At 66.4% G+C, this 23,932-nt stretch overlaps 1 protein-coding gene across 2 annotated transcripts in view; it reads left to right on the top strand.

The window, feature by feature from the left end:
- The first annotated feature begins 14,443 nt into the window (after window positions 1–14,443).
- ELFN1 (extracellular leucine rich repeat and fibronectin type III domain containing 1) overlaps window positions 14,444–23,932 on the top strand; it is a 45,207-nt gene continuing 35,718 nt past the window's right edge. Inside the window, exon 1 of one of the 2 annotated variants that reach the window (XM_036224796.1) lies at window positions 14,444–14,715. The gene's annotated coding sequence lies outside the window, so the exon portion shown is untranslated. Of the gene's footprint in view, window positions 14,716–18,384; window positions 18,545–23,932 lie in introns of those variants that run through there. The other variant, XM_036224795.1, reaches the window with a different exon arrangement.

Here is a 23,932-nt window from a genome sequence, read left to right as displayed (position 1 = left end):
CCAGTTGCCTCAGCTCTTCACCAGCACCTGATGTGGTCAGTCTTTTCCATCCTGGCGTCCTTCCAGGTGCTCGGAGGTATCTCTGTGTTTAATTCGCATTTCCCAGGTGACTAATGGCCTTGAGCGCCTTTCCAGGTGCTTATTTGCCACTCGTGTATCTTCTTTGGTGAAGTATCTATTCGTATCTTTTGCCCATTCTTAATCGAATTGTTTTCTTATCCTTGGGCTTTGAGAAGTCTCTGTATGTTCTGTCTGTAAATCCTTTATCGGATACATGGTTTGCAAAGATCTTTCCCAGTCCGCGAGCCGTCCTCTCGTGCTTTCTGCAGTGACTTCCAAAGAGCAGGAGGTTTTACATTTTGATGATGTCCACTTTATCAGTTTTTATTTTACAGATCAAGCGATTGATGTCACAGCTGCACAATCCTCATCTAATCAGAGTTGACAAGGACGAGGAACAGGGTCTCTTGCCCACTGACTCTGGGGCAGGCCCGACTACCACGTGCCCCTGTGTGACCCTGGGTCACAGAAGCTGAGATCGTCGTCACGGGGCGGGTGCAGTGGACGTCCCAGAGATGGCCCCATTGGCTGCAAGTGGCGTGACCTGGGCACCTAGAGGCTGTCCCTTGCTGTCTGTGTCCAGTGGGGGGCTCCTGCTGACCTATGTCGCTGCGGCTGGCTGGGGTGGGTGAGACCTCAGGAAGCCCCAGGCTCATGTCCACTGAGGCCAGGCCCAGGCCCATGGAGTCTGCAGCCTCTGAGCTGACATCTCATCTGGCCAGAGCCTTGCTCTGGCCAGTGCCTTCAGAGCTCTGCCCACACCTCCCCAACTCCCCATGCACACCAGACGGCTTGCAGGGGACACTTGTGCCCTGGCCAGGCGGTACTCAGCGTCGCAGACGGCAGGGCCTGCAGGGTGGAGGGAAGGCGGGCAGACGTGGGGGGAAGGCCGCTCACCCCTTGTCCTCTGCGTGCCGGGGCTGTCCTGACCGCCGTCCCTGGCAGCCTGGGTCCAGTCGTGACACCGCACAGCTCGGAGTTGATGATGGAGGTTTTCACCTTCCCCACGGCTTGCTCCTTGCTCTGTGGCCTCTGCCCGTGGGGTCGGCCTGCTGCCTCGGGGGGAGGCAGACACAGCTAAGAACAGAGAAATCAATTGACTTTCTGGACGAATTTTTAACACTCGCTGCTGAGGCAACATTCTGAAAGCACAGAGGGTTCTTTTGCAGGCGTAGGGCTTTTGAGAAAGAAAGGGTTTTGAGTGAGGACAGACTTTACTGACAGGAACCAGTGGGGCGAAGCGCGCGGCGGCTCTTTTCCTGTCTAGGAGGGGCAGAGATTGGGCGGGGGAGGCCGAGAAGGGGCAGCCGAGCTCCCAGCTGGCCCCTGTCCGGCAAAGCCGCGCGGGGCGGCTGAGGGGACGGCGCCTCTCGGTGCCGGGGAGCTGTGTGTGCTCTGTCCTCGAGGGGACGCCCCTGGGGAGGAGCCCCCGACCGGGCCTTGCAAAGACACTTGGCTGTTATTGTGACCCCTGTTTTGGGGGCGTGTGTGAGGTAACTGCTGCTCCGTGAGAGACCACCAGGCAGCGTGGAGCAGCGGGCGTCACCTCCCGTGGCCTCTGGGGCCAGCCCTGCGGCAAGCGGGCCCTCCACGCAGGCTGCCGGTGGCTCAGCACCGCGCATGCGCGCCCACCGCATCTCGGCCCCGGGGGCGGCCTGGGAGAGGCGCGCGGCCTGAGCCCCGGGCCCCGCTCCTCCCGGGGCCTTTGGGGGAGAGGGCCTCGCGTCTCGCGGGCGCCGCTTCGCTGCATGTCCTCTCACCGCCTGTCCCTCTCGTGTCACATTTAGGAAATGTTTGCCAAGCCCGAGAGCACTGAGATTTTCTCGCGTGCGACGGCGAGCCACAGGCTGGGAGAAAGCGTCTGCGAAACGCGCCTGGCAAAGGACCTGTGTCCAGAGCGGAGACGGTCGTCGGGGCTCGGAGTTGGGGAGACGAGCAGCCGGTGTCCGGTGTCCGAGGCGCTGCGCACCTGCACGCCCGCGTCTCTGGGGGCGCGGCAAGCTCATGGAGCGGCTCGGGCCCCCATCGCCAGGAGGAGGCGCTGAAGGCCGCAGCGAGACGCCCCCGCACCCCCACACCCGCTCGGGCGGCTGCAGTGGGGACCGGGCCGCGGACGGCCAGGCCCACTGCTGCCGGCGGCCGCTCCGAGGAAGTTTGGGAGTTTCTTGGGGTTCGACACGCCGGCCAGGGCCCGGCCACCCCCCTCCCAGCTGCTGGCCAGGAGAGCCCCGGGCATGAACGTTCGCAGCCGCTCTGTCTGCCACGCGCAGGCCCTGAGGACCCTGTGTGTGGGGGGGGAGGGTCACGTCTGTGGGTGGGCGCGTGACCCACCTGGCCCACGGGAGCACAGGGACGTGCTGCCGATGGAGCGCTGCGCCTGTGTGGTCTTCCTCATCCCAGCCACTGCTGTGTGCAGATGGGGAGACTGAGGCCGGAGGAGCGCAGGGCAGTGACGGGCCCAGCCGGTGGGCGTGTCCAGGCCGACCCGCAGCCCTGCCCCACCTGCAGAGGGCGCCCCCGTTCCCGCCCTGGCACCCTGCTCTGCTGCTGGATGCCCACTGTGGGGCGGGCAGAGCTAACGGGGCAGACTGGGGCGCATCTCCTCCCCGAGCCCAGAAAATGGCCCTGGTCCGCGCTGCGGCCCTCGGTCCTGGCCGGAGCCTATTCTTGGGCGTCTGCGTCCCCTTTCCCCGGGCGGCCGCCCCTCCCCCGCTCACCCCCGTGGTCCAGGACCGCCCGCCCTCGGAGCCCGGGCAGCGTGTCCCGAAACTGCACCGCCCACGCCCGCCGTGGCCGCGAGGCGCCGAGCACTCGCCGCTGCTCCTGTCGTCTTGCACGGTTCGGCGCCCAAGCCGCGTCGGTTCGCCCAAGAGGCAGGTCTTGGCTGGGGCCTCCGTGAGCATCCGGGGGCACCGCCCGGCAAAGGCCCGGGAGTGGGTCTCCGTGTGCCTGTGGGCTGTGGGGGCCGAGGGTGGCTCCAAGTCCTGGCAGCAGGGCCTGGCGGGTCTGACGGCCGAGTGGCCAGCCCCGTGGCCAGCCCGGTGACCGGGCTGCTACGGGGAGCCCCTCCCGCGGGACCCCGGCATGGCTCTGCTCTCCTCCCCCTGACTCTTCACTGGTGGGAAGGGCACGCCACTGACCCGCCCAGGCAGCGGGGATGCAATGGCCACAGACCAGCAGCTCCCGGTGAGCGGGCAGCCCTGTGGGGACCCCGGGCTTTCCTCGGGACCCCACCCTCGGCCAAGGCCCCTCCAGTCTCCATGTTAGCAGTTCGGGCCTGGTGATTAACTAGATTCACAAAGTCGATGAAAAAATCGGGATATAAATAAATATTCCTGGAGATATTCCACCCCCTGCGGGCGTGAACTTTGGATAATTGGAGAGAATTATGCTGAGGCCTAATCAGAACCTTTTCCTTTCACTAATTACCTCTGGGTTTCATCAGTGTCAGAGTCTAATCAACTCCAGACATCTTAATCGGCCCTCGGGAAATGCTGGGGACGGGAGGCTCGGTGTGTCGCATGGAGGGGACAGGGAGCCAGGGGCAGGGGTCCTGGGTCCAGCGCTGCCCTGGCCGGGGGCGGGGGCTAGCAGCGGGGCTGGGGGGCTGCCTCTGGTCAAGTAGACTAAAGCCTTTCCTGACTGGGCACAAGCCAGCGTCCATCCCTCCCCCTCGAACCCCTAGTCCCCCCCCCCCCCCCCCCCCCCCCCCCCGTCCTGCAGTGCGCCTGGTCAGAGGGCCAGGCCCAGGGTGGGGCCGAGCTGTCCCGGGCTAGTTCAGGGCCCTGGGCAGGGCTCTCGGCGTCCCCGGGCGGATGGGGGTTTGCTCTCTCTCTTGGGGAAAGGCACTGGCATCTATGGCGTCGTCCTCTGGAGGAGCGCGGCGCAGGGGGTCTGGGCGCTGCCCCGCCCCAGACCACGCCGACCACGCGGGACCTGGGCTGGGCTTCCCCATCTCGGAGCCTTTTCCCCCTCTCGCCGCGACTGGATTCCACGCACTATGCTTTCTGGCACAGACGGGCAGCTCCGGCCGGGCAGCCGCCTCTGGCCAGGCCAGCAGAGGCAGCCGCTGCCTCACGGTGCCCAGCCGCGCCCGCGCGTGCCCCTGTCCCACGGGACCAGCCGTCACCATCGCCGCGGGGACAGCCGATCCGAGATCTGAGATCTGAGCTGCGCTCTCGCTGTTGCTCCAGGCGCAGCGGTGACCCCGCCCCCCGCCGCCCCCGCCCCCCCGTGCCCCTCCCCCGGCCTCCCCCCACCCACGCCCCAACGCTGTGGACTCCGGGATGGGGATGTTATCGTGTTTCCCTGGTTCCCTGGGCTATTTTCATGGTTTCAATTTTCCCTTCTCCGTCTCCTCTCCTCCCCCTTATTACATTTTGGGCTCTTTTTGGGCATCTGACGTGAGCATACATCTTCCCAGTGATGTGTTTAATAAAAACCATCATTTACGATTACTTCCCCACTGCCTGCCTCCTCATCTGATTGCTCATGGCCACGGCTGCCCACCTGTTTCGCGGCCCGTGCGGACCGGGCCGTGTGAGCCGGAGGGCGCCCTCTGGCCGGGGTCCCTCCTGCACCCCGTCCCGTCCCGTGTCAGCTCAGCTCTGTCGCCTCTGGTCTTGGGGCTTTTCCGTTTTCTCCCTCGGGTGAGTGTCCCTGGCACAGCCGCCACAGGAGGGCTGTGGTCAGGGTGGAGCCAGGCTGCCCTGTGGGCACAGGGCTGGGCAGGGCTGGGCCCGTGGGGGGGCTGCACCCCGTCTCACCCACAGACGCAGATGTAACCTGTGACCGGTAGAGCAGGAGCTGCCGCCACCTCTTCCTAGGCACACCCTTCAGCTCTGAGACTCAGGTCCCCATCTCCAAGCTTGGGGTTGTGGGTCACTCATTCGTTCAACAAACACTGAGGGCCTGCCTTGTGCCGGGAATAGCCGTGCGCCCATCCTGGGCGGGAACCAGCTCAGATGTCACCTTGCTGCAGGTCGGAGCCCCGGCCCGCCACGCGCGCTCACAGCACTGAGCCCTGGGCCGCCACACTGGGCCGCCACACAGTTCTGCCACACAGTTCTGCCGCGTGACCTTGGGCCGGTTACTGCGGGCTTGGGCGGACATCAGCCCTCCCCGTCAGCCCTCAGGGCATCCTGTTTGGAGCAGCTGCGGCCCCTCCCCAGCCCCTTCCTGGCTGCTTGCCAATGCCCTGGACAGGCCAGGCCTGTCCTGAGGTCCCCAGCTCCAGGCCGCTCCTCCCCCAGCCTGCCTCGCCCAGACACTCAGAGCCCAGTCCACTGCAGGGAGAGGCCACACGTCCCTCCCCTCATGGCCTGGCTCTCGCTGGCCACTCTTCCTGCATGGTCTTTGGAGAGGACACGCAGCTGGGTCTTCGGGTAGAAGGGCTCCAAAGCCAGGGCCACTGTCCCAGGTTCTGGTCAAGGTTGGCGAGGGCCCAGCTTCTCCCTTATCAGTGCAGGAGAAGCGTATGCATATTCATAGCCTTGCATGAATATTCATGGCGGTGATGACGCCCCCTCCTCTCCATCCCTTGCCCTAGGGCGCCTCCAGGGTGTTCCCAAGACCTGCGCCCTTTTCTCTCCACTGACCCTGGCCCTCGGGTGGCTTTGCCTCCATTTATAGTGACTGCCTGGCTGGCCCAGGGACACCCCCACCAGAGTGGGAAGGACCCCACCTGCGGCTTGGGAGGGCTGGACTCCAGTCCGACGCCAAATCTCTGGGCCCGGTTCCCCTGTGACCTCCACGGGCTAGGACTCCACGGGCCCTCTCGGCCGGCCGCAAAGGGTCTGGCCAGGCTGACTGCCGCAGGAACAAACAAGTCTTCTCTGATTGCTCTTTCTGAGTGCCCCATTGTGCTGGGGACAAAGCTGGAGGCTTGGGGTCCCTGAGGGCGTGTCAGTCCTGGGGTGAGTTACCCAGGATGAGAAACCAGAGAGGGCTGGAGTCAGGGGGGCGGGGGTCTGGGCAGCAGGGCGGGGCAGTCCTGAGCTGTCAGGTCAGGGCGAGCTGGACCTGCAGTCCCCGGGGCATGGCCTTGGACCAGCCCGCAGCTCTGCCTCAGTGTCCCTTTCTGTGCATGCCTCCCCCAGCTGTTTACCCACACAGGCATTTGGCCTTCATCTAGGGGGAGCCCAGAGCTCTGGAGTCAGAGAGGCACCACCCAGGCCCCACGGCACCCAAGTGCCTCTCCCCATGCTGAACCCCGACTGTCCCCTGCCTCCCTCCTTGCCTCTCTGCAAGCCGCGGACATCCTGGGTCCCCACCCCTTTATGGGTGCCCAGCCTTGTCTCCCACAATGCCATCCTGCAGGGCAAGGGGTGGCACACATCCGGCCGCCCCCACGTCCGGCCGCCCCCGCGTCCTGCTGTCCAGCTGCACACCGACTGTGCTGGGCGCCTTGCTGGTTTCTGACGCCGGGCTCCGAGAGCCGCCCGGTGCGACGCGGAGTCCTCGCATTGGAGCCGGCTCAAGGCTGTGGGTCCTGACCACTGACCACTCCCCTGGGCCTGGCCTGACCTCACTGCAGGGCCGCCCCGGGGTGTGAGCACGCCAGGCGCACCTTGCTCGCCACCTGCGCCTTGTGGCACGTTCTCGGGCAGAGGGTGGACGGGGGCCGCTTGCCGCGGGTCTCGCCCAGGCTGACCCTGCGTGCACTGCGTCCCTGAGACCCAGGGGGCCCCATTCCGTTCGCCCAAAAGTGTTCAACCCCGGCTTCCCACGGGACGCACACGGCCACCGCCAACATCTGTGGGGACATGACAGAGGAATGCCTAATGAAGGTTTGGCGTGGGCCCGCCACGGGGTGCAGGCTGGGACAGATGGCCTATCATTACCCATTTTTATTAATTACCGGCCCCGCCTGCCGTGACTGGCTCCCCGAGCCGCAGGCTCCGCAGACGCTCGCGGGCCCCGCCCTTCTGGAAGGGAGAGAAGGCCCTTCATTCAGCTCAGCGTGCGTTTGCCCGGCCTCCTTGCAGCCACAGACCGTCTGGCTCAGCGAGGTCCCTAGGGTGCTGGGCCAGGCGAGGAGAAGCGAGCGAGCAGCTGCCACCTGCTTGGGGAACTGGGGGGTGTGGGGGTGGCGCAGACCAGGCAGACCCCTCGGACCCCGGCCCCGGGCGTGGGCACCCAGGGCCGCTGGACACCCAGCTCAGGGCTGAGGCCTCCAGGAAGCCGCCCTGGTCACCTGGGGCAGGTAACCTCCTCGTTGGCCTCTGTGGCGCCACCTTGCGGTAGGGGACATTAGTGCCCAGGCTGTGCAGTCTCAAGCACAGGGCTTGACCTTTCTGAGTCTTCCTTGTAAAACGGGACTAACAAGGCTGGGTTTCAGGGCTGCTGAAGTTACCTCATTAAGGATCGTTATGGTTAAATTGAGGCTCCCCAAAAAGACACACTGGGTCCCAACCCCCAGTGTCTGAGAAGGTGACCTTATGCGGAAATAGGTCTTTGCCGATGATCGAGTTTAGATGAGGTCGTTAAGGTGGGCTCTCGTCCAGTCTGACTGGTGTCCTTATAAAAAGGGGAGATGTGGACACAGACGTGCATGGAGGGACAAGGGGGGACAGGGAGAGGACAGCCTCGGGGCTGGAGCGATGGGTTAGGATGGTGGGCAGCCGGGGAGGCGGGAGGGGCCGGCCCCGGGCCATGGAGAGGGCGCCGTCTGCCCACCCCGCCTTCGGCCTTCCGGCCTCTGGGCCATGAGATGAGTTTCTGCTGTTTGGAGCTCCCTGTTCGGTGTCGCTTGGTGCTGCAGCCCTGGGGCGCCGACTGGGGCAGATGTGGGCCTGCCGGGGAGACACCGCGCGCGCCACGCTCCGGCGGTGACGCCAGCTCCCCCAGCGGCCACGCGCCCCAGGGGCCCGCGTGCCAGGGACGGCGCCAAGGGCCAGCTCGTCACCCCTCGCCCCGGGCTGCAGGCGGGTGCTGACAGGTGATGGGCGATGGACGGGAGCACTTGCCCACGCCTCGCACACGCCTCGCACACGCCTCGCACACGCCTCGCACACGCCTCGCACACGCACTCACACGCACGCACTTGCACTCACACGTTCCCACACACGTACTCACACATGCCTCGCAACGCACTCACACACACGTGCGCTCACACAGTCACACGTGCACATACTTGCACACACCTCACACATGCATGTGCTTGGACGGGCCCAGGTGGGCGCCCCACTAGAGCGGGGTGCCCAGTCCCACCCAGACCCGCCCTCCGGCCCCCCGGGAGAGTCACCCAGAAGGCGGGGCTATCGGGAGGGGTCGCCACCTGAGCAGGGCCGTTGGCTGAGGAGTTCGAGGCTTCTGTGCCTCAGTTCCAAAGTGCCTACTGTGGGCGCTGAATGCGTCAGAGGTGACCGGGTGATCAGTCCTGCCCCGATGCCGGCCTCACGAGACGCTGGGGAGGGGCCTGAGCCGCAGCCGCGTTCATGCTGGCAGCAGGAGCGGTGCCCCGGGCTCAAGGCCGAGGGCTGCTGGCAAACACTCCGTGCCCTAAAAGTTTTTAAAAATTAAAATGTGAAAAACAAGTTAAAAAGAGCCTGGACTCTGTAGATAAACCGCGGGAACCAGGCAGCAGGCCGCGGACCGCGTGGCCTCCGGCCGGTTTCTCGGCTTCCTGGTGCCTCAGTGTCCTCACTGTGAAGCGGGCTGTGGATGGCCACAGCCCCGTGGCGTGAGAGAATGTGTCCCCGGCACGTGCGGCACACAGTGGGTGCACGGCGAGCGTGCGCGCGGGGGCACACAGTGGGTGCGCGGCGAGCGTGCGCGCGGGGGCACACAGTGGGTGTGCGGCGAGCGTGTGCACGCAGGGGCACACAGTGGGTGCGCGGCGAGCGTGCGCGCGGGGGCACACAGTGGGTGCACGGCAAGCATGCGCACGCGGGGGCACACAGTGGGTGCGCGGCGAGCGTGCGCTCTGTTGGTAGTTTCCCTCGCCCCTGTGGCCATCGGGGCTGCCACATGTGCTTGTCCTTCGGGGAGGCTGAAGGACGAGCTGGGGTTTGTCCGGGTTCAGGAGCAGGGGCCCCGGAGGCGCCACGCGATCCTGATGAGAAGAACGGAGTCCATGGACTCCCGCACTGGCTGTGGGAACTTCCCACGGGGATCGAGACAGGAGCCCGCCGGGAGGGCGGACGTGTGCGTCCGCGGGCCAGAGCCCAGGGCAGGAACGAACCCTCACACGCGCGGTCGCTCCAGAGGAGCCGAGACCATTCAATGGGGAAAGAACCATCTTTTCAACAAATGGTGCTGGGACAGCTGGCCGTCCACATGCAGAAAGAGGAGGTTGGACCCCTACTTCACCCCGTGTTTGAAAAATTAACTCAGTGGATCAAAGACCTAAATATGAGAGCTAATTCCATAAAACTCTTAGACGAAAGCAGGAGGGAACTCTTTGCTTTGGGCGAGGCTTCTCGGCTGTGATACCGGCGACAAAAGGCAGAATCGGACTTCGTCAGGATGGAAACACTTGTGTCGCAAACGATTCTGACAAGAACGCGAAGGGAAGGAAAAAACAGCCCATGGAAGGGGAGAAAATATTTGCCAATTACGCATCTAATTACGGACTCGTGTCTAGAACATATGAAAAGCCCTTACAATTCAATCATAAAAAGATAAATAACCCAACTTAAAAATGGGCAAAGAATCTGGATTTCTCCCAAGAGGACACGTGACTGGCCAAGAAGCACATGGAAGGGTGCTCGGCACCAGGCGCCATGCGGCAGGCCGATGAGCTCGCCAGAGGCGCGGCCGCAGCGGCGGGGAACAGTGCCGGGCGCCGTGGGGACGCGGGGCGCCGGGCGGGGCGCCGGGCGGGGGACTCCAGGGCGTCGCGGCCCCTCTGGCAGACGGTTTGGGGGTTCTTCAAAATGTTCATCAGCGCTACCGTGTGACCGACAACCCCACTCCTAGGGACGCATCCGAGAGGAACGAACCACCTGCCCTTACAGAGCCCGTCCCCGAGTGCTCGCGGCAGCATGTCCGCGACGGCCCCAGGCGGCAGCAGCCCAGACGTCCCCCATCAGGTGACGGACGATGGAATGTGGTCCGTCTGCACAGTGGCGTATTAGTGGGCAGTCAGAGGGAACTCAGCCGTGATACAGGCTACAGTACACGTGAACGATCGGAACGGTCCCGACGCTGGGCGAGAGAAGCCACAGGAGGCCACACGCCGCCTGGCTCCAGACGCGAAGCCTCCGGAACCGCCAGGCCTGTGGAGACAGAGGCGGCAGCTGGGGCGCTGGGGAGGCTGATGCTGTCTGGGCCCGGGGGGCTTCTTTTTGGGATGAAATGTTCAAACAATTCTGACAGGAATGCGAGGGTGGTGGTTGCATAGCTCTGTGAATATACTGAAAACCATCGAATTGTGTGTTCAGCGGGCGAATTGTATGGTATTTAAATTATAACGCAATAAAACTTTAAAAAAACAACAACAACAGTATCCTTGGGCTCAAGCCTGGCCTGCACCTCTGGGGTCTCCTTGTTCGAGTCTCAGTCACCCCGGTCAGCTGCGAGAGGGCTGGGAAGACCTGCCTTCTTGGGGACCAGATGAGATGACAGATGTGAGACGCTTTTTTATTTTATTTTTTTTTCATTTTAACTTCTGCATTTAAATTTATTACAAAAGGAAATGCATGCACATCGTACAACATTCAAGCGGCACACGTGGGCGCACAGTGCAAACGCATCCTACTCGGGGCGGCGGTCACACAGATGGACACGTTTGTCACAGCTCGCAGAGCCGTGCCCTCGAGAACTGTGAATTTCACCATCTGGCAATGAATAATACATTTGAAAGCCCTTCGTTCCTCCCCTTTCTCCAGTCCCCCAGGGGTGGCACCTTGTTCTGTTGATGGGTCCCTCCCAGCAGAGGACACACAAGCTCCTTCTGTATACGAGTGCAAAAAATGAGCTACAGACACTTTTCCCCTAAAGCATATGCTCGGAGACGAATCCGAAGCAGCCGCGCTTACCCGGCTGCCTGCGTGTGGGTCCGGATGAGCCGGCATGCCCATCAGCACCCGCCGTCTGTGGGCACATGGGGCTCTGGGCGCTGCTGCCACAGAGGCCTCCGCGAGTAGCCAGGCTCGGCAGCAGAGTCCTGGTCCCATTTGTGAGCGGTGTCTGGAGGACAGATTCCTAGCAGTAAATGCTGGGCCAGCAGACACACGTTTGGAATTTTGACATCGTTCCAGAGGAGCCAAGAGTGCCCATCTCCCCACGCTGCTTGTAGCAGAGTGTGTCGCTAAGCTTTTAAATCCGAGCCCATATGACGGATGCAAAAAGCAGTGAAGTTTACATTTGCACTTCCGCTGTTAAGTGGGAGACTCGGAACTGTTTCATATGCCTAAGTGTCCTTTTTTATGTCTTTTTTTGTTCATAATGTCTGCCCGTTTTTTCCTCTTGAGTATTTTTTTCTTATTGATTTGTAAGAGCTCTTTACATATGGGGATGCTGGTTCTTTGCTCAGGATATAAGTTAGACGTGTTTTTTCTTTTATGGCTTTTGGGTTTTGGGGGTTTGTTGTTAAGTTCTGGGCATAGGAAGAGGTCGTCACCACTTCTCTGGTATCGTTTCTCAGGACGGGTGAGGGGAGGGTTCTCCACATCGGTCCCAGCCACTTGTGTCACTGTCCCCTCTCCACGCACACCCTCGGGTGACTGACTGACCTGCCTGGGTCAGCTACTCCCAACAAGGCCATCCTCAGAGGAGAGGGGTCAGTCGCAGGGTGGCACACGGCGCGTCCTCATTTATTCTGAGTGTGCTCGGTCACCGCGCTGCGCTGGTCCGTGCGTGGCACCGAGGCCAGTCAGCCTGTCCTGCCCCCCGAGCTCACAGCCCTGGGGAGGACGGGACAGACGTGGAGAGTGCTTGGCCACGGATCGAAGGGTGTCCGGGGCACAGACACCGAGTGGGCCCTGACCGTGGGGAGGCGGCAGGTCCGCAGCCCCAGGCCTCTGGCTTGCCTCTCGCCAAAGGGCGTGGGGACGGGTTGTGAGGCGGTGTCTGGTTTGTTCGAGGGACAACGCCCCGTTCCTGTGCAGCTGACGGCCCGGGTCTCCTGGGCCCCGGGAGATGTGAGCGGCACTCGCTGCTCGGTGGCTGTGAGGACGACCCGGTGTCGTCCTCATGCTGAACAGGGCGGGGGAGGGTCGTATGGCTCCACGAGCCGGTGAGGGTCAGGCGCGGGCTGGGCGTTCTTGATTTGGGGGTGTAGGGGCAGGACGCCATCACAGCGCACTATACCAGCTACAGTTTGAGCCTAGCTTCTGTGAGGGTGGCATGCTGGGTGCTCCTCTTGTCCGAGGAATGTGGGTGGGGGTGGGTGTGAGCGAGGCTGGGGCTGTGAGTAGACGGGCAGTGTTCAGGTGTGATGTGTGTCTACAGGAGCCTGGGGGCAGCGGGTCGGGGGGGGGGCTGAGCATCTCAGAGGGAAGGGGGATCTTCCCTCACAACAGATGTCCAGGGGGACAGGGTCTCCAGCTCTTTGTAGTCAGAGAAAGCGGCGCCTCCCCCTAGCTCCTCCCTCTGGGTCTGCCTGGGTCTCCCGTCCCCAGGTTGAGGGGTTTCTGGCCTTGAGGGGCCATCTGCTCTGCCCTCTCAGACAAGATGCAGGCACATTTCAACCTGTCTGGGAGCTGGAGAGGGAGTTAGGCATGCAGAAAGGCCCGGATGTCCAGGCCGGGGAACCTGGCGGCCAGGTCCTGGGCTTTGGGGAGAGAGAAGGTGGGGAAAGGGGCTGCAGAGGGGGCAGTGCATGTCCCTTAGGGACCTAGGCAAGACAGACCCTGAGGCCAGCCTCTGTCCTCACCTCCCAGCCCCTGCACATAGACTCAAGGACAGCACAGCCCGCAGACCGTGGCTTCGTCCTTGACTCTCACCCTCCAGGTTCTGGAGTCCGGAAAGGTGGTGACATCTCCTCCACCCCCGCCCCCTTTGAAGCCGTGGCTGCCGCTGTCCGCTAAGTCGCTGAGTCGTCGAGTCCGGGGAAGCGCGGGGCGGGATGGGAGGAGCGCAGAGGGCCGCTGGCTGGTGCCGCAGCCTGGACAGAGTCGATGGGCTGCGGAGAGGCCGCTGGACCGGACCCTGAGCCGGAAACCCGCACGCCCATCTCTCCAGGGAATGCCTTTGGCTTCGTTCGCTGCTCCAAATCTCCCGCGCCACTCCCGCGCCTGTCCGGGGCCTCCTTCCGGGTGGGTACGGAGAACCCCCCAAGCAGCCCCCTCCCCTTCACCGCGCGCGCTCCTGGGCGCACAGCCGGGGCCCGCCACCTCCGCCTCCCTCGTCCGGCCAGGGCAGGACCGCGCGGGACGGTGTCTGGAGGGTCGCGCCCCGCACTGCGCGCCGGCGTCCGGGCTCCGCCGCTCCGAACCCAGCGACTCGGGAGGCGGTGCGCAGGCCGTGCCGGGCGGGGGCGCTCTTGAGCCTGGTTTGGATTTTTCACCCTGCGCGCACGCCGCAGGCTGGGGCAGGGGCGGGGGGCAGTGGGAGCGGCCCGGGCAGGCCATGTGGCTACGCGGGGTGGGCTCGCGGGACGAGGGGGCTGCGGATTTAGGACCCAGTGTAGAGGCCGACCGAGGGATTTCGGACCCCCGGGGATCCGGGAGGCGAATAAAGGGGAAGGGACACCGGTGGGAGGGAAATCCGCCTCCCGGGAATCGGAAGGGGCCGCGCGCATCCCGCGCCCCTTCCCTCCTCCAGCCGAAAACGGGGGCGAGCAATGGGAGGGGTCGTGGGGGTGGTCCTCGGTCTGGGGGCTCAACCACCCTCTCGTCCCCACCCCGCCTGTGCACGGCCTTCCCCATCCCCCGAAACGCGCGCCCCTGCGAGCTGAGCATTTGCACTCGGGGACGCGCGCCCACACAGGGTCCGACTTAGGGTCAACTTTCACGCGGCTCCCGGGTGTGTGTGCACATGGCAGTGTCTGCACGCGCGTGCACATCCTGGCCCCAGGCGCCCACCTCCCGTCGCCACCAAATGCCCTGACTCCCAGACCTCCGAGGACTTCTGCTCCAAGCAGTGGCCTGGGGCGTGCGGGGCGGGCTGGGAGGAGGGGGCGAGGCCTCCCGGCTCCCCGCGCCGCCCGCACGGCACGCTCCAACTTCCCCTCGCGTGTCACCCTCCGGACACCCCCCGTCCACCGACGTGCGGGAACGACGTGCCGCCCGCCCCTCTGACCGCCCCCGCCGCGTCCCCCGCCCGCCGCCCGCCCTCCCCGCTCCGCTCCTACACGAAACCCTCGATCACGCTCGGAAAGAATGTGCTGCGACCTCGGCCCTGCCGCGGCCGCCGCCAGCGCGCCCGAGCCCGAGCCGGAGCCGGAGCCGGAGCCGCCCGGGCCCGCGGCGTGGCCGGCCCCGCCGCCGCCCCGCGCTCGCCCGGCGCTTGACGCAGTGAGCGCCGCAGCCCGGCTCCCGCCGGAGCCGCCTCGCTCCCCGGCGCAGGCCGAGCCCAGCCCGGCGGGCTCCGGGAGGGGCGGGCAGGGCGCGAGGGGGAGGAGATCTGTCTGGAGCCAGCGAGCCCGGCGGAGGACGCCGAGGGGGAAGGAGGGGAAGCCGCCGCCGCCGCCGCGCTCCGGGCGCCTGAGCACGCGCGCTCCGCTCGCCGCCGCCGAGCCCACAGCCCCGGGCCCGCACGCCGGCCCAGGTAGGAAGGGGCTCGTGCGCGAGAGGCTGCGGGGGCGGGGGTCGCGTGTGCAGCAGCCGCGAGGCCCGTGGGCGCCCGCCCCGGGGAAGGCGGGGGCGGGCGCGGGTCCCCGCGCCCTGCCTGGAGCGGCCGCACCCAGGCCGAGCGCCCCCACCCGGGGGGCTTTGGTCGCGGCGCGTTGGCTGCGCGGTCCCTGGGTTCCCCCTCTACCCCCGGGTTCCCGGGCGGGCGCACCCGAAGTTAGCGGTCGCCGAGCTCCGGCCGGACAAACTTCCCTCCCCGACGCCGCTGCCCAAAGGGCGGGGACTCTGGACCCCTCCGGCTAGGAGGCGCCCCGGGTACCCCGAAACTTTCCCGAGCGCTGTGAGCGCTAAGGCAGGCTGGGCAGGAGGCGGGGAGGGGGTGGTCTTGCCTGCGAATGGAAATCGGTAGCCGCGGCGCCCCAAGTTGGCCCGGGCACTGCCCCCCATCTGAAACCCTATCTGGTAGCCGGGGGCGCGCAGGGAGTGGATTGTGGGTGCGGAGCCTCCGCACCTCCGGCGGGGTGGGGCAGAGCTCCGCCCCACGCCGCTGGAGCCCTTGGAGGGGTTGTCGCAGGACGCCCCCCACCCCTCGGCCCAGTCTGGTGCCTCAGCTACTGCGGAGCTCACAGGGTGGACCAGCTCGTGGCTATTAATAGGCGCCAGTGACCCGAACCCCTCCGGGCCAGGGAAGCCGCGAAGCTGGGCTTGGCTGCGGGCTGGGGGTTGGGGGGCGGGGACCCCAGGCCTAGAGCTGACCCCTCCCCCGCTGTCATGGTCTCCAGCCTGCCGCTCTTCCCTCCAAGTCCCCTGCCCTCCTCCCACTCTTTCCTGTCCGGTCTTGGGGTGTCGCCCCCCCCAACTTTTTCTCTTCTCCAACTGCACGGTGTGGTCTGTGGCCGCCCCATCGGCAAGGGCGCGGGTCCGACCGCCGCGATTCCGGCCGGGTCCCCAGCTGAACTCCCCTCCTGGCTGGACCTGGGGCCAGACTGCCGGGGATGCGGGGATTCCTGTATCTGCGTGTCTCCTTCCGCCCCGCAGGCCAGTCGCCACCCCTTAGAGGGTCCGTGGAGAGTGGGGTGGTCGCCATGCAGAGCAGAGGGGCCCTTCGAAGCTCTCTAGAGGGTTTCGGGTACAGCTGCAGCTGCATGTGCAGGAGGAGGCAACGTCCTCGTGGCCCCCCTTCCAGCGTCGCTGTCCTGCACCCCGAAGGCCTGGGAGGGTTCACTTTCCTTCCTCCAGCCCACCCCAGCTTGAGTGGATTTGAAGATTAGGGGGCAGTGGATATGGGGTACTTCTTCCTGTTGCCCTGTCTGCGGAGATCAGTCTCCAAGCAGTATGGGGGTCTTAGAACCCCAGAGCCGGCCTCTGGCCCCGCCCCCTCCGTTAACTCCGGGACCCCAGCGCCCTCCAGCGCTCGCGAGCTGCGTCCGGAAACCTCAGAGCTTTGACGAGCTGGTGTCCGTTCTCTCTCCCCTGCTCTGGGTCTGGGGTGGGATTGTCCCCCCCACACACGGGGAGACCCGTGCGGGGTCCCTGACAGATGTCCTCTCCGTGGTGGCGCCTGCGTCTGGGTGACAGAATTAATGACTTACACGCAGGCCGCCAATCCGCGCGGCCACGGGGGAGGGGCGGCTCAGCCAGGACTCAGGGGACGAGGTCGCAGCTGGGCAGCGCAGCCGCCGCTCCGGGAAGGGGGTCCAGCGGCGAGGGCCCCATGCAGGTCCTGTCCCCGATCCTCTGTGCCCCCAACTCTTTGCTACGCTCTCTGAGCAGGCTCCCGGATCCTCCCAGTTCCGGGACCCTCTTGCTGGGATCTCTCTTAGCTCCTCCAGTTGACCTCGGAGCCCCTCCGCAGACCCGTGACCTTGGGCAGCCACAAACTTGGGGGGGGGCAGGGGGCGGGAGTGGGTTGAGGCCCTGCGGGTCACCCCTCACGGGCTTGCACACTGCAGAAATGGACTCACAGCCCTTGAGCCAGGGGAGTTGCGAGGGGATCCTGCGGTCAGTCGCCGGCACTCAGGAGACGCCCATCAAATACCCATCGAATGCTAGCCGGATTCTTCCAGGGCCCGAGCCGCTTGGCCACGGGCCTGGGGGAGCCGGCGGGAAGGAGGGAGTGAGCCACCTCTGGCAGGGGTTCGCCCAACAAAGGCTGCGTTGGGGCAGTGGTCCCCCTAGTCACAGGGCGGGAGAGGCCAGAGGCTGAAAGGTTGCTTTGGGACCTTATGGGGGGGGTGACCAGGGGACCTCTGGGGGAGGACCAGTTTCTTCTCAGTGAGAGCGGCAGGTTGGGGGCTCTTAAACAGCAGAGAGGGGAGCCCCCCCCTCCAGTCCCTGTGCGTAGGACTGGCACCTCTGAGGCTTGGAGTGTCTCTCTGGTGACAAATAAGGGCCTGCCGTCGGCCTGCACCTGCTGGGACAGGGGTCAGGGTAGGTGCAGGCCAAGGAGGATGCAGCAGCTCAGGTGCCCTGAACGGCCTGGCTGCCTCGCCCTCCCCTGGAGCTGTGGTATGTGCCCTCAGAACCTGTATGCAATCATGGGGCACACTGGCTTGTGTCCTGACACCCCCTGTGACTCTGTACCCACCCTCGGAGGAGTCCCAGCAGGCAGGCAGGAGAGGGTCACAAGCTGTCAGTTGTGGCCTGGGGGGGGGGCAGCCCAGAGCCCACTGCCCCCGACCTGGCCAACCTTCTGTGCTGGGGCGCCCGGGATGGGGGCCCAGTCTATACGGGGCCGGCTTCTGCTGTGGCTGCTCATTCACATCCCTCTCCGGTCCCCACACACTATAGGATTTATCTTGATTTGCTGCCTTTGAATTGAGTCAACTCTTTTGTATGCTCGGTGAATTGCCCAGCTGCCGGCGGGGAGCGCAGAGCGTGCTGGGGGTACTGAGGCCGGGAATCAGAGGCGGGCGGGGGACAGGAAGCGGGAGGGGGCGAGCGCGCTGCAGGGACAGGCAGGGCTCCTTGGGGCCACCAGCGGGCCCCGAGGCGAGGGCCAGGCCGCCCACCAGGGCCGGCCGAATCCGGGAGGCCCCGTCTTGGAGTGCGCTTTGGCTGGCGGAGTGGCGTGGGGCCCGTGGGGGCCCCGCTTGACTCAGTTTCCGTGAGGGACGCAGGTTGTGAGGGTCAAACTAAGAGGAGTGTGCGACAGCTTCCCGGGGTCACCCCGAGGCTGGGGCGAGTGAGGGAAGGAAGGGGACCCGGGTGGGGGGGCAGCACGACCTGTACCCTCAGCTCCCGTGTTCTCCGCCCCTCTGTCCCCGCCTCCTCTGTTGTGGGCCGGGCGACTCGGGTCCTGAGCACCCTTGGCTTTGCTTAACGTGGCGGGGGTCGTGGGGGGCTCGTCCAGGCCACAGCTGTTGCGCGCTCCCCCACCCAGAGCGCCGCCCGCGGCCCCGCCGCCGCTGGGTGGGAGGAGGGGCAGGGCGGGACCTCGAGGACGCCCTCCTGCGCCTTCTAGCACCTCCGCTCCCGCCGCCCTGTCCCCCCGCCCCCCGCGGCTCCCGTGCCGCGGCGGCGACGAGGAGGCCCGGCCGGCACCGGGGCTTCGGGAGGGAGGGGACGAAGAGGAGGGCGAGCCTGGAGCCGGACTGAGCGGGTGGAAGGGGGCGGGGGGAGGAGCGAGGGGAGGAGGGAGCGGGGGGCGGCGCGCGGGAACGAGGCCCCCCTGCCCGCGGGGCGAGGGGCGGGGCCGCGCGCGGATCGATGGGCGAAGCTGGGGAGGAATTTCAATCCGCCGAGCGAAGTTAGAGCGGCGAGGACGGCGGCGCGCGCGGCGGCGGAGCGGCGGCGGCGGCGTGCAGGTAAGCGGGGCCGGCGGCCGCGCGGGGCCGGGGCTGGGGGCGCGGGCCCCGGCGCCCCCGGGGCGGCGCGGCCAGCCCCGCGCCCCGCGCGCTCCCGGCGCCCCGCGCCCCGCGCGCCCTCCGAGAGCGGCGGGCAAAGTTGGCGGAACTTGGCGGCGGAGCGGGTGCTCGGCTCAGCCCGCGGAGCGGGGTCCGGGTCGCGGTCCCGTCGCCGCCCGGTCGCGGCTGCGCCTCGCACCGCAGCTGCCTCGCTAGGACCTGCGCCTTCCGCGGGCCGTGCGCGCCCGGCCCGACGCCCCAAGCAGCTGCTCCCTGCGCTCGACCCTCCGCGGCTCGGCCTCTCTGGGAAACCGCCTCGGGGCTGGTCCCTGACCCGCGTCCGTGCCCGCAACACTGTCCCTCGCTGCCCGCTCCCCCACTGGCCCGCGTCGCCTCACACGGCACGGCACCGGGGTCCGGCCAGCCACGCACGGCGGAGCGACCGTATTCCGCGGTGGGAGAGTCAAGTCCCTGGCGTGGGCCGGGCGCCGTTGGTGAACTTGCCGGTGTTCACCCCTCCCCCCACCGTGGACCCGTCGTCAGCATCATTCCTAGGGTCGGGGGAGGCGCTGAACCTCCTGGTCCCAGCCTGCCTGGGAGGACAGCGGTCACTTCCATCCTTGGGAGCTCGCAGGGCGCCTGCTTGCTGCTTGGGGCGGGGCGCCTGCAGGTGTGTGCCCTCCGGCGCCGACCACAGCATCGTCAAAATCAGACTCTTACAGGCATCGGCGTGTGACCTTGGGGCAGGTAACCCCTCAGAGCCTCAGTTTCCACATCCGTGAAATGGGGGTGTAACGGAACCATGGTTGTGGAACTCCGCAGTGAGGGCCTAGCACAGAGGCAGCTTCTGGAGGCTTCTGCAGGTGTGGGGGCCAAGCCGGTTGCCGCCCCCAGCGAAGCCTCAGGTGCCGGCATCTTCTCATCCTGGAGCTTTGCGTGGAGGCAGCTGCAGCCGCCTCTCGCCCCCCACTCCTCTTTCTCCGTGGGGCGGGGGGCTGTGCAGGAGGCGTGGCAGGATCCGAGCTCTCAGGAGCCCCCCAGGCGCTTGGGAAGGGGGCAGAGCTGGGGGAGATGGACGGGCGGAACGCCCCACTCTGCCTCAGTCAGGGGCCGTTTTGTGAGGAGGCCCTGGCTTCTGCCCAGCCCCAGAGGAGTCGAGTGAATGGAGCTCGTGTTGCTTCACAGCCACAGAGATTCCCCTCCCGCCTCACCCGCCCCTCGGCCCCCTCGGCAGGGGTCCCTGCAGCCTTCACCTTTGAACTGCACAGCGCTGGGGTGAGATGCGCACCCCGCATCCCAGGTTTGTGTCCGCGTCAGCAGAAGACGAGACAGGCAGGAGATCCACGCTCTGGGGGATACCCACTTCCCCTGGATCCAGGGAGTGGAGCCCAGCCTGGCGCCCAGCACTGTGGCACGTGCGGGGGGCGGGGTCTCCCACCCCCTGGGGGGCGGAAGACCAGAGGGTCCCCGGCCACACAGGTCAGGATCAGGAGCCCTGCCCTCCCCCAGGCCTGGCGCGTGCAGGCCGGCCGCCTGCAGACCCCGGGGAGAGCAGCGGCCCTGGCCCTGCGCCTCGGCGTCCCCCCCCCGCAACCCTCGTGATTCTTCCAGCGCCGTGGCCGCGGCACCCCACACCTGGGCTGGGGCGAGGCTGCTGTTCCACCTCCCTACCCCCCAAAGAAACAGGTGGCCGGGCCCCGTGGGGAAGCTGAGGGCCAGAGCTTGGGCCTTGCACCCCCTGCTCTTCTGACCCCGGGCCAGAGCCCCCGCCCCCTGCAGCCCTTCCCCTTAGGGGCCCAGCTCCGCCCACGAGGGCCCTATTGCCTAGGGAGCCGCAGCAGCAGCAGCAGCAATTTATGAGCAGAGGTGCGTGCTCGTATTTCTTGGCAGGAAGCAAGCAGGCAGGTCCCTAGCTGCCCGGTGGGTGGTGGGTGGTACGTGTGGCAGGGACAGGACGGGAGACTCCGGTGAGTGACAGGCAGGAGATAGGTCTCCAGGGCTGGGCGACGGGGCCATGAATCTCCGGGTGTGAACCTGGGGCGGGCGGCGGCCTTGCTGCGGACGCTGGAGATGTTTGCCACCCCCCCCCCCCGGGCCTCCCACATCACCTTTTCTTCCCCGTTTTGTTTTGTCGTGGATTCCGATTTCTTCTAGCAGAAGCCCAGGCGTCTATGGGCCACGGTGGGTGTTGGTTGGGGTGGCTGATGGGGGAGCCCACGCAGGGGACAGGAGCCCTGACGCGGAAGAGACTGACGTCATCCGTCCTAGCACCCGCTCCCAGACAGGGAGACTGAGGCCCGCAGTGGGGCAGGGTGTTGCCTGAGGCCACCCGGTGAGTCGGGCAGGAAGGGTGCTGCAGAGGGGTCCTGTGCTCCTGCTGTTGGTCGGCTGCTGGGGACACCTGCTCCCTGCCCACCGTGCACCCTGGAAGAGGCCCTGGAGGGGGGCAGGAAGTGGGGTGGCTGCCGCGCACGCCCAGCTCCTCTCCCTGGGCCGGCTCGTCCATCACCCTCCACCCCCAGCCCCTGCCCCAGGCTGGCCGAGCTTTGCCAAATGCTCTGGGGAGGGGAAGCGGGGTTGGAGGGATCCCCCTCGCACCCAGGGGCCACTGGGGGGGGGCGGGAACTGGGAGCCCTGGCCCTTGGAGCTGGAGGGGTCCTTGGCGGTTTACTCAGCAAACACGTCGAAGGCCTACTCAGCAAACACGTCGAAGGCCTACTCTGCGCTCTGCCAGGTGCCCAGACGAGACCTTGCCGTGACGAGACTCCGGCATTGGTGGAGTGTGTCTACAGGGGTGGGGGACAGGGGTACCACAAACAGGAATACAATGCATGGCCCTGTCCGTGGAGGCCAGCTAGTCCAGCCCCATCTTCCAGAAGGATCCGACGTCGCCAAGGTCACACGGCAGGGGAGTGGTGGAGCCACGGCTGGAGTGTCCTGGACTTGGAGACACAGTTAGAGCTGGGATGGGGGCTCCCTTGAAGGTCACCAATGGGCCTGCCCTCGCCTCCTTGCCCTGGGCCCTGGCTGAGCGGTGCACGGGAGGAGCCCCGTCGTGGTGGCCGGCCCAGCGCCTGGGCACTGGGGCCCTGCCGGCACCCAGGCCCGCGGGTGGCCGCACCCTAGGCTGTTCCGTGGTGGGGGACCCCGGTCTCTGACTCAGCCTGTCTGGGATGCTTCCCTTCCTGCCTGACAATGAGCCTTAGTCCCCAGGGCTCCCCGCCCTGCTGAGCGGGCCCCGCTGTGGGGGCTCCTCCCAGAGGAGGGATCTGGCCACGTTCAAGGGGTGGCAGCATTTGGGTGGTGTGGGAGGAAGGGGCGGGGATCAGGCCCGAGCAGCTCCAGCTCGGCTAGTGGTGGGAGCAGTGGGGGCATCTGGCAGGGGGCCAGGGAGGGTGCGGCCACTGTACTAGGCTCCCCCCTCCCCGGCCCGACTCCCAAATGGCCTCCCATGGGCGATGCTTCGTCACCCCAAACACGGCTAGGGCGCAGGGAGAGCGCGGTGTGGGCGTCCGTGGGGAAGAAGAGGAGGCTGGGGGACACCGCGCTGGCCGCCCGGGGCCGTGCCTGGCCGTCAGGACAGGTCCCTCAATGGAGGCTCCAACCCAACCCATCTGTTGAGCAGATGGGACGGAGGCCCAGAGCGGTGCCCAGGACAGGGCCGGCAGGGGCGTCGGGGCTCAGCCTGGTGCCTACCCTCGGTGCCCTGCACCCCACTCGCCAGCCCCGGGGAGACCCCTCGCCTCACAGAGGGCACGGAGGCCCTGCCCACAGGCACCCGGTGTGGGCCATGACCCATCTGCCGCCCGGGGTGGGGCCCACCGTCCCCCCACCTCAGGCCCTCAGAAACGTGCCCCTCCGGCCTGCCCGTCCAGCGGCCACTTCCCTAACAGCGCTGAGGGGACAAAGCCTTTCTGAGGCCCTGGCCACCTAGAGAGCCTTTGGCCAGCACTGGAGGTGTGGGCGGTGTGGCAGAGGGGGGCCATGTGGGAAGCTGGGCTGTGGTCCCTCTGTCCTCTGAGGGGGTCTCGGGGGATGATTGACAGCTCGGGCTCCCTCAGGATTGGACAGACAGACAGACCCTGTTTGGTTTCGGCGGGTCAAACGCAGGCCCCTCTCACTCACCAGCTCCCTTTGGTATCACAAAGACACAGAGGCATGTGCCGTTCTTGGGGGGAGCGCCGTTCTGGGGGGGGCACTGTTCTCGGGGGGGCACCACGTTTGCAGGGGCTTCCAGCCCTGCTCGGCCAGCAGGCGCTGAGGGGTCAGGCTCGTCTGTGCCGTGCTGACCTGTGCCCTGCTGGGAGACAGACCCCCGCCCGGAGGCGCCTGCCGCGTGGACACCCAGCCCCGTACCTGTCTGAGGCTCACGGTCCCCGCCCCCAGAAGGGCTGAGGGGACCCTCGGGGGTGCTTCCTGGCCTGCTCCGGACACTGCAGCCCCCACCCCCGGCCCCCAGAGGCCTCCTCCTCCGTGTGTGGCCCTGAGAAGCGGCCGGGAGGGGGCACGGGCCACCGCTCCTCTTGTCTGTCAGATGGCTCTAACGCACAACCCCTCCCAGGCTGTGGGGCTGGGAGCGGAGTCGGGGTGCCACGGTCCCAGGCATGGGGAGCGCTCCTTCCTTGCACTGAGCCCGGTCTCCACTCTGCCAGGAGAGGGCTGGGGCGATGGCCAGCACAGCGGGTCGGAGTTGCTGGTGCAGGTTCCGATGCTCGTAGGAGCCCAGGGCTTCGGGTTTGGTCCTGTGGGGCCCTTAGCCCCGCAGCCTGGGCCCCTTTCTGCCCCACTGTGCAGGGAGGCAGGGACAGGGGGTGCTGGGGAAGGGGCAGCAGGTGCACAGGCCCATGGGGGCTGTGAGCTTGGTGTGTTGGAGGGAGCTCGAGGCCAGGGTGATGACCTCCAGGGGTGAGAGGTGAGGGGGAGGCCGTGAGCCAGTTCCTGGATTCGGAGGAGAGGAGGTTGACTTACGGGTTAGAAGGTCCCTCGGCCGGAGGGGAGGGAGGGCTTTTTAGGGACACGGATGGGGATGAGCCCACGTCTGGGAGGGTGGGGGAGCTGGTCACACCACTGCGTTGCTGCAGAGAAAAACGCTCTCTCTGCCGGCGACGCCGCGGGCGGAGAGCCGGGCATGCCACGGCTGTGTCCGCATTGCTTACGACGTCGGAGCTGCGTCGCCGCGGAGAAAAGTGATCTCTCAAGCGAGTTCCTGTTTATCTCCGTCACAGGGCCGGGCCGGAGTGTGGGGCGTGAGACTGTATGAAGCGGGTCCTGCTTCCCTCTGACACTCGGCAACGTTTCTGAGGGGGACGAGGGTCCCGAGGGATGGAAGCAGACAGGGAGGTCCCCGTG

The sequence above is a fragment of the Rousettus aegyptiacus genome, unplaced genomic scaffold (assembly GCF_014176215.1).
Source record: "Rousettus aegyptiacus isolate mRouAeg1 unplaced genomic scaffold, mRouAeg1.p scaffold_m13_p_7, whole genome shotgun sequence".
NCBI classification, from domain to species: domain Eukaryota; kingdom Metazoa; phylum Chordata; class Mammalia; order Chiroptera; family Pteropodidae; genus Rousettus; species Rousettus aegyptiacus.
Note: the sequence above shows the minus strand (reverse complement) of the source record. Positions and strands in the feature narration are given on the sequence as shown.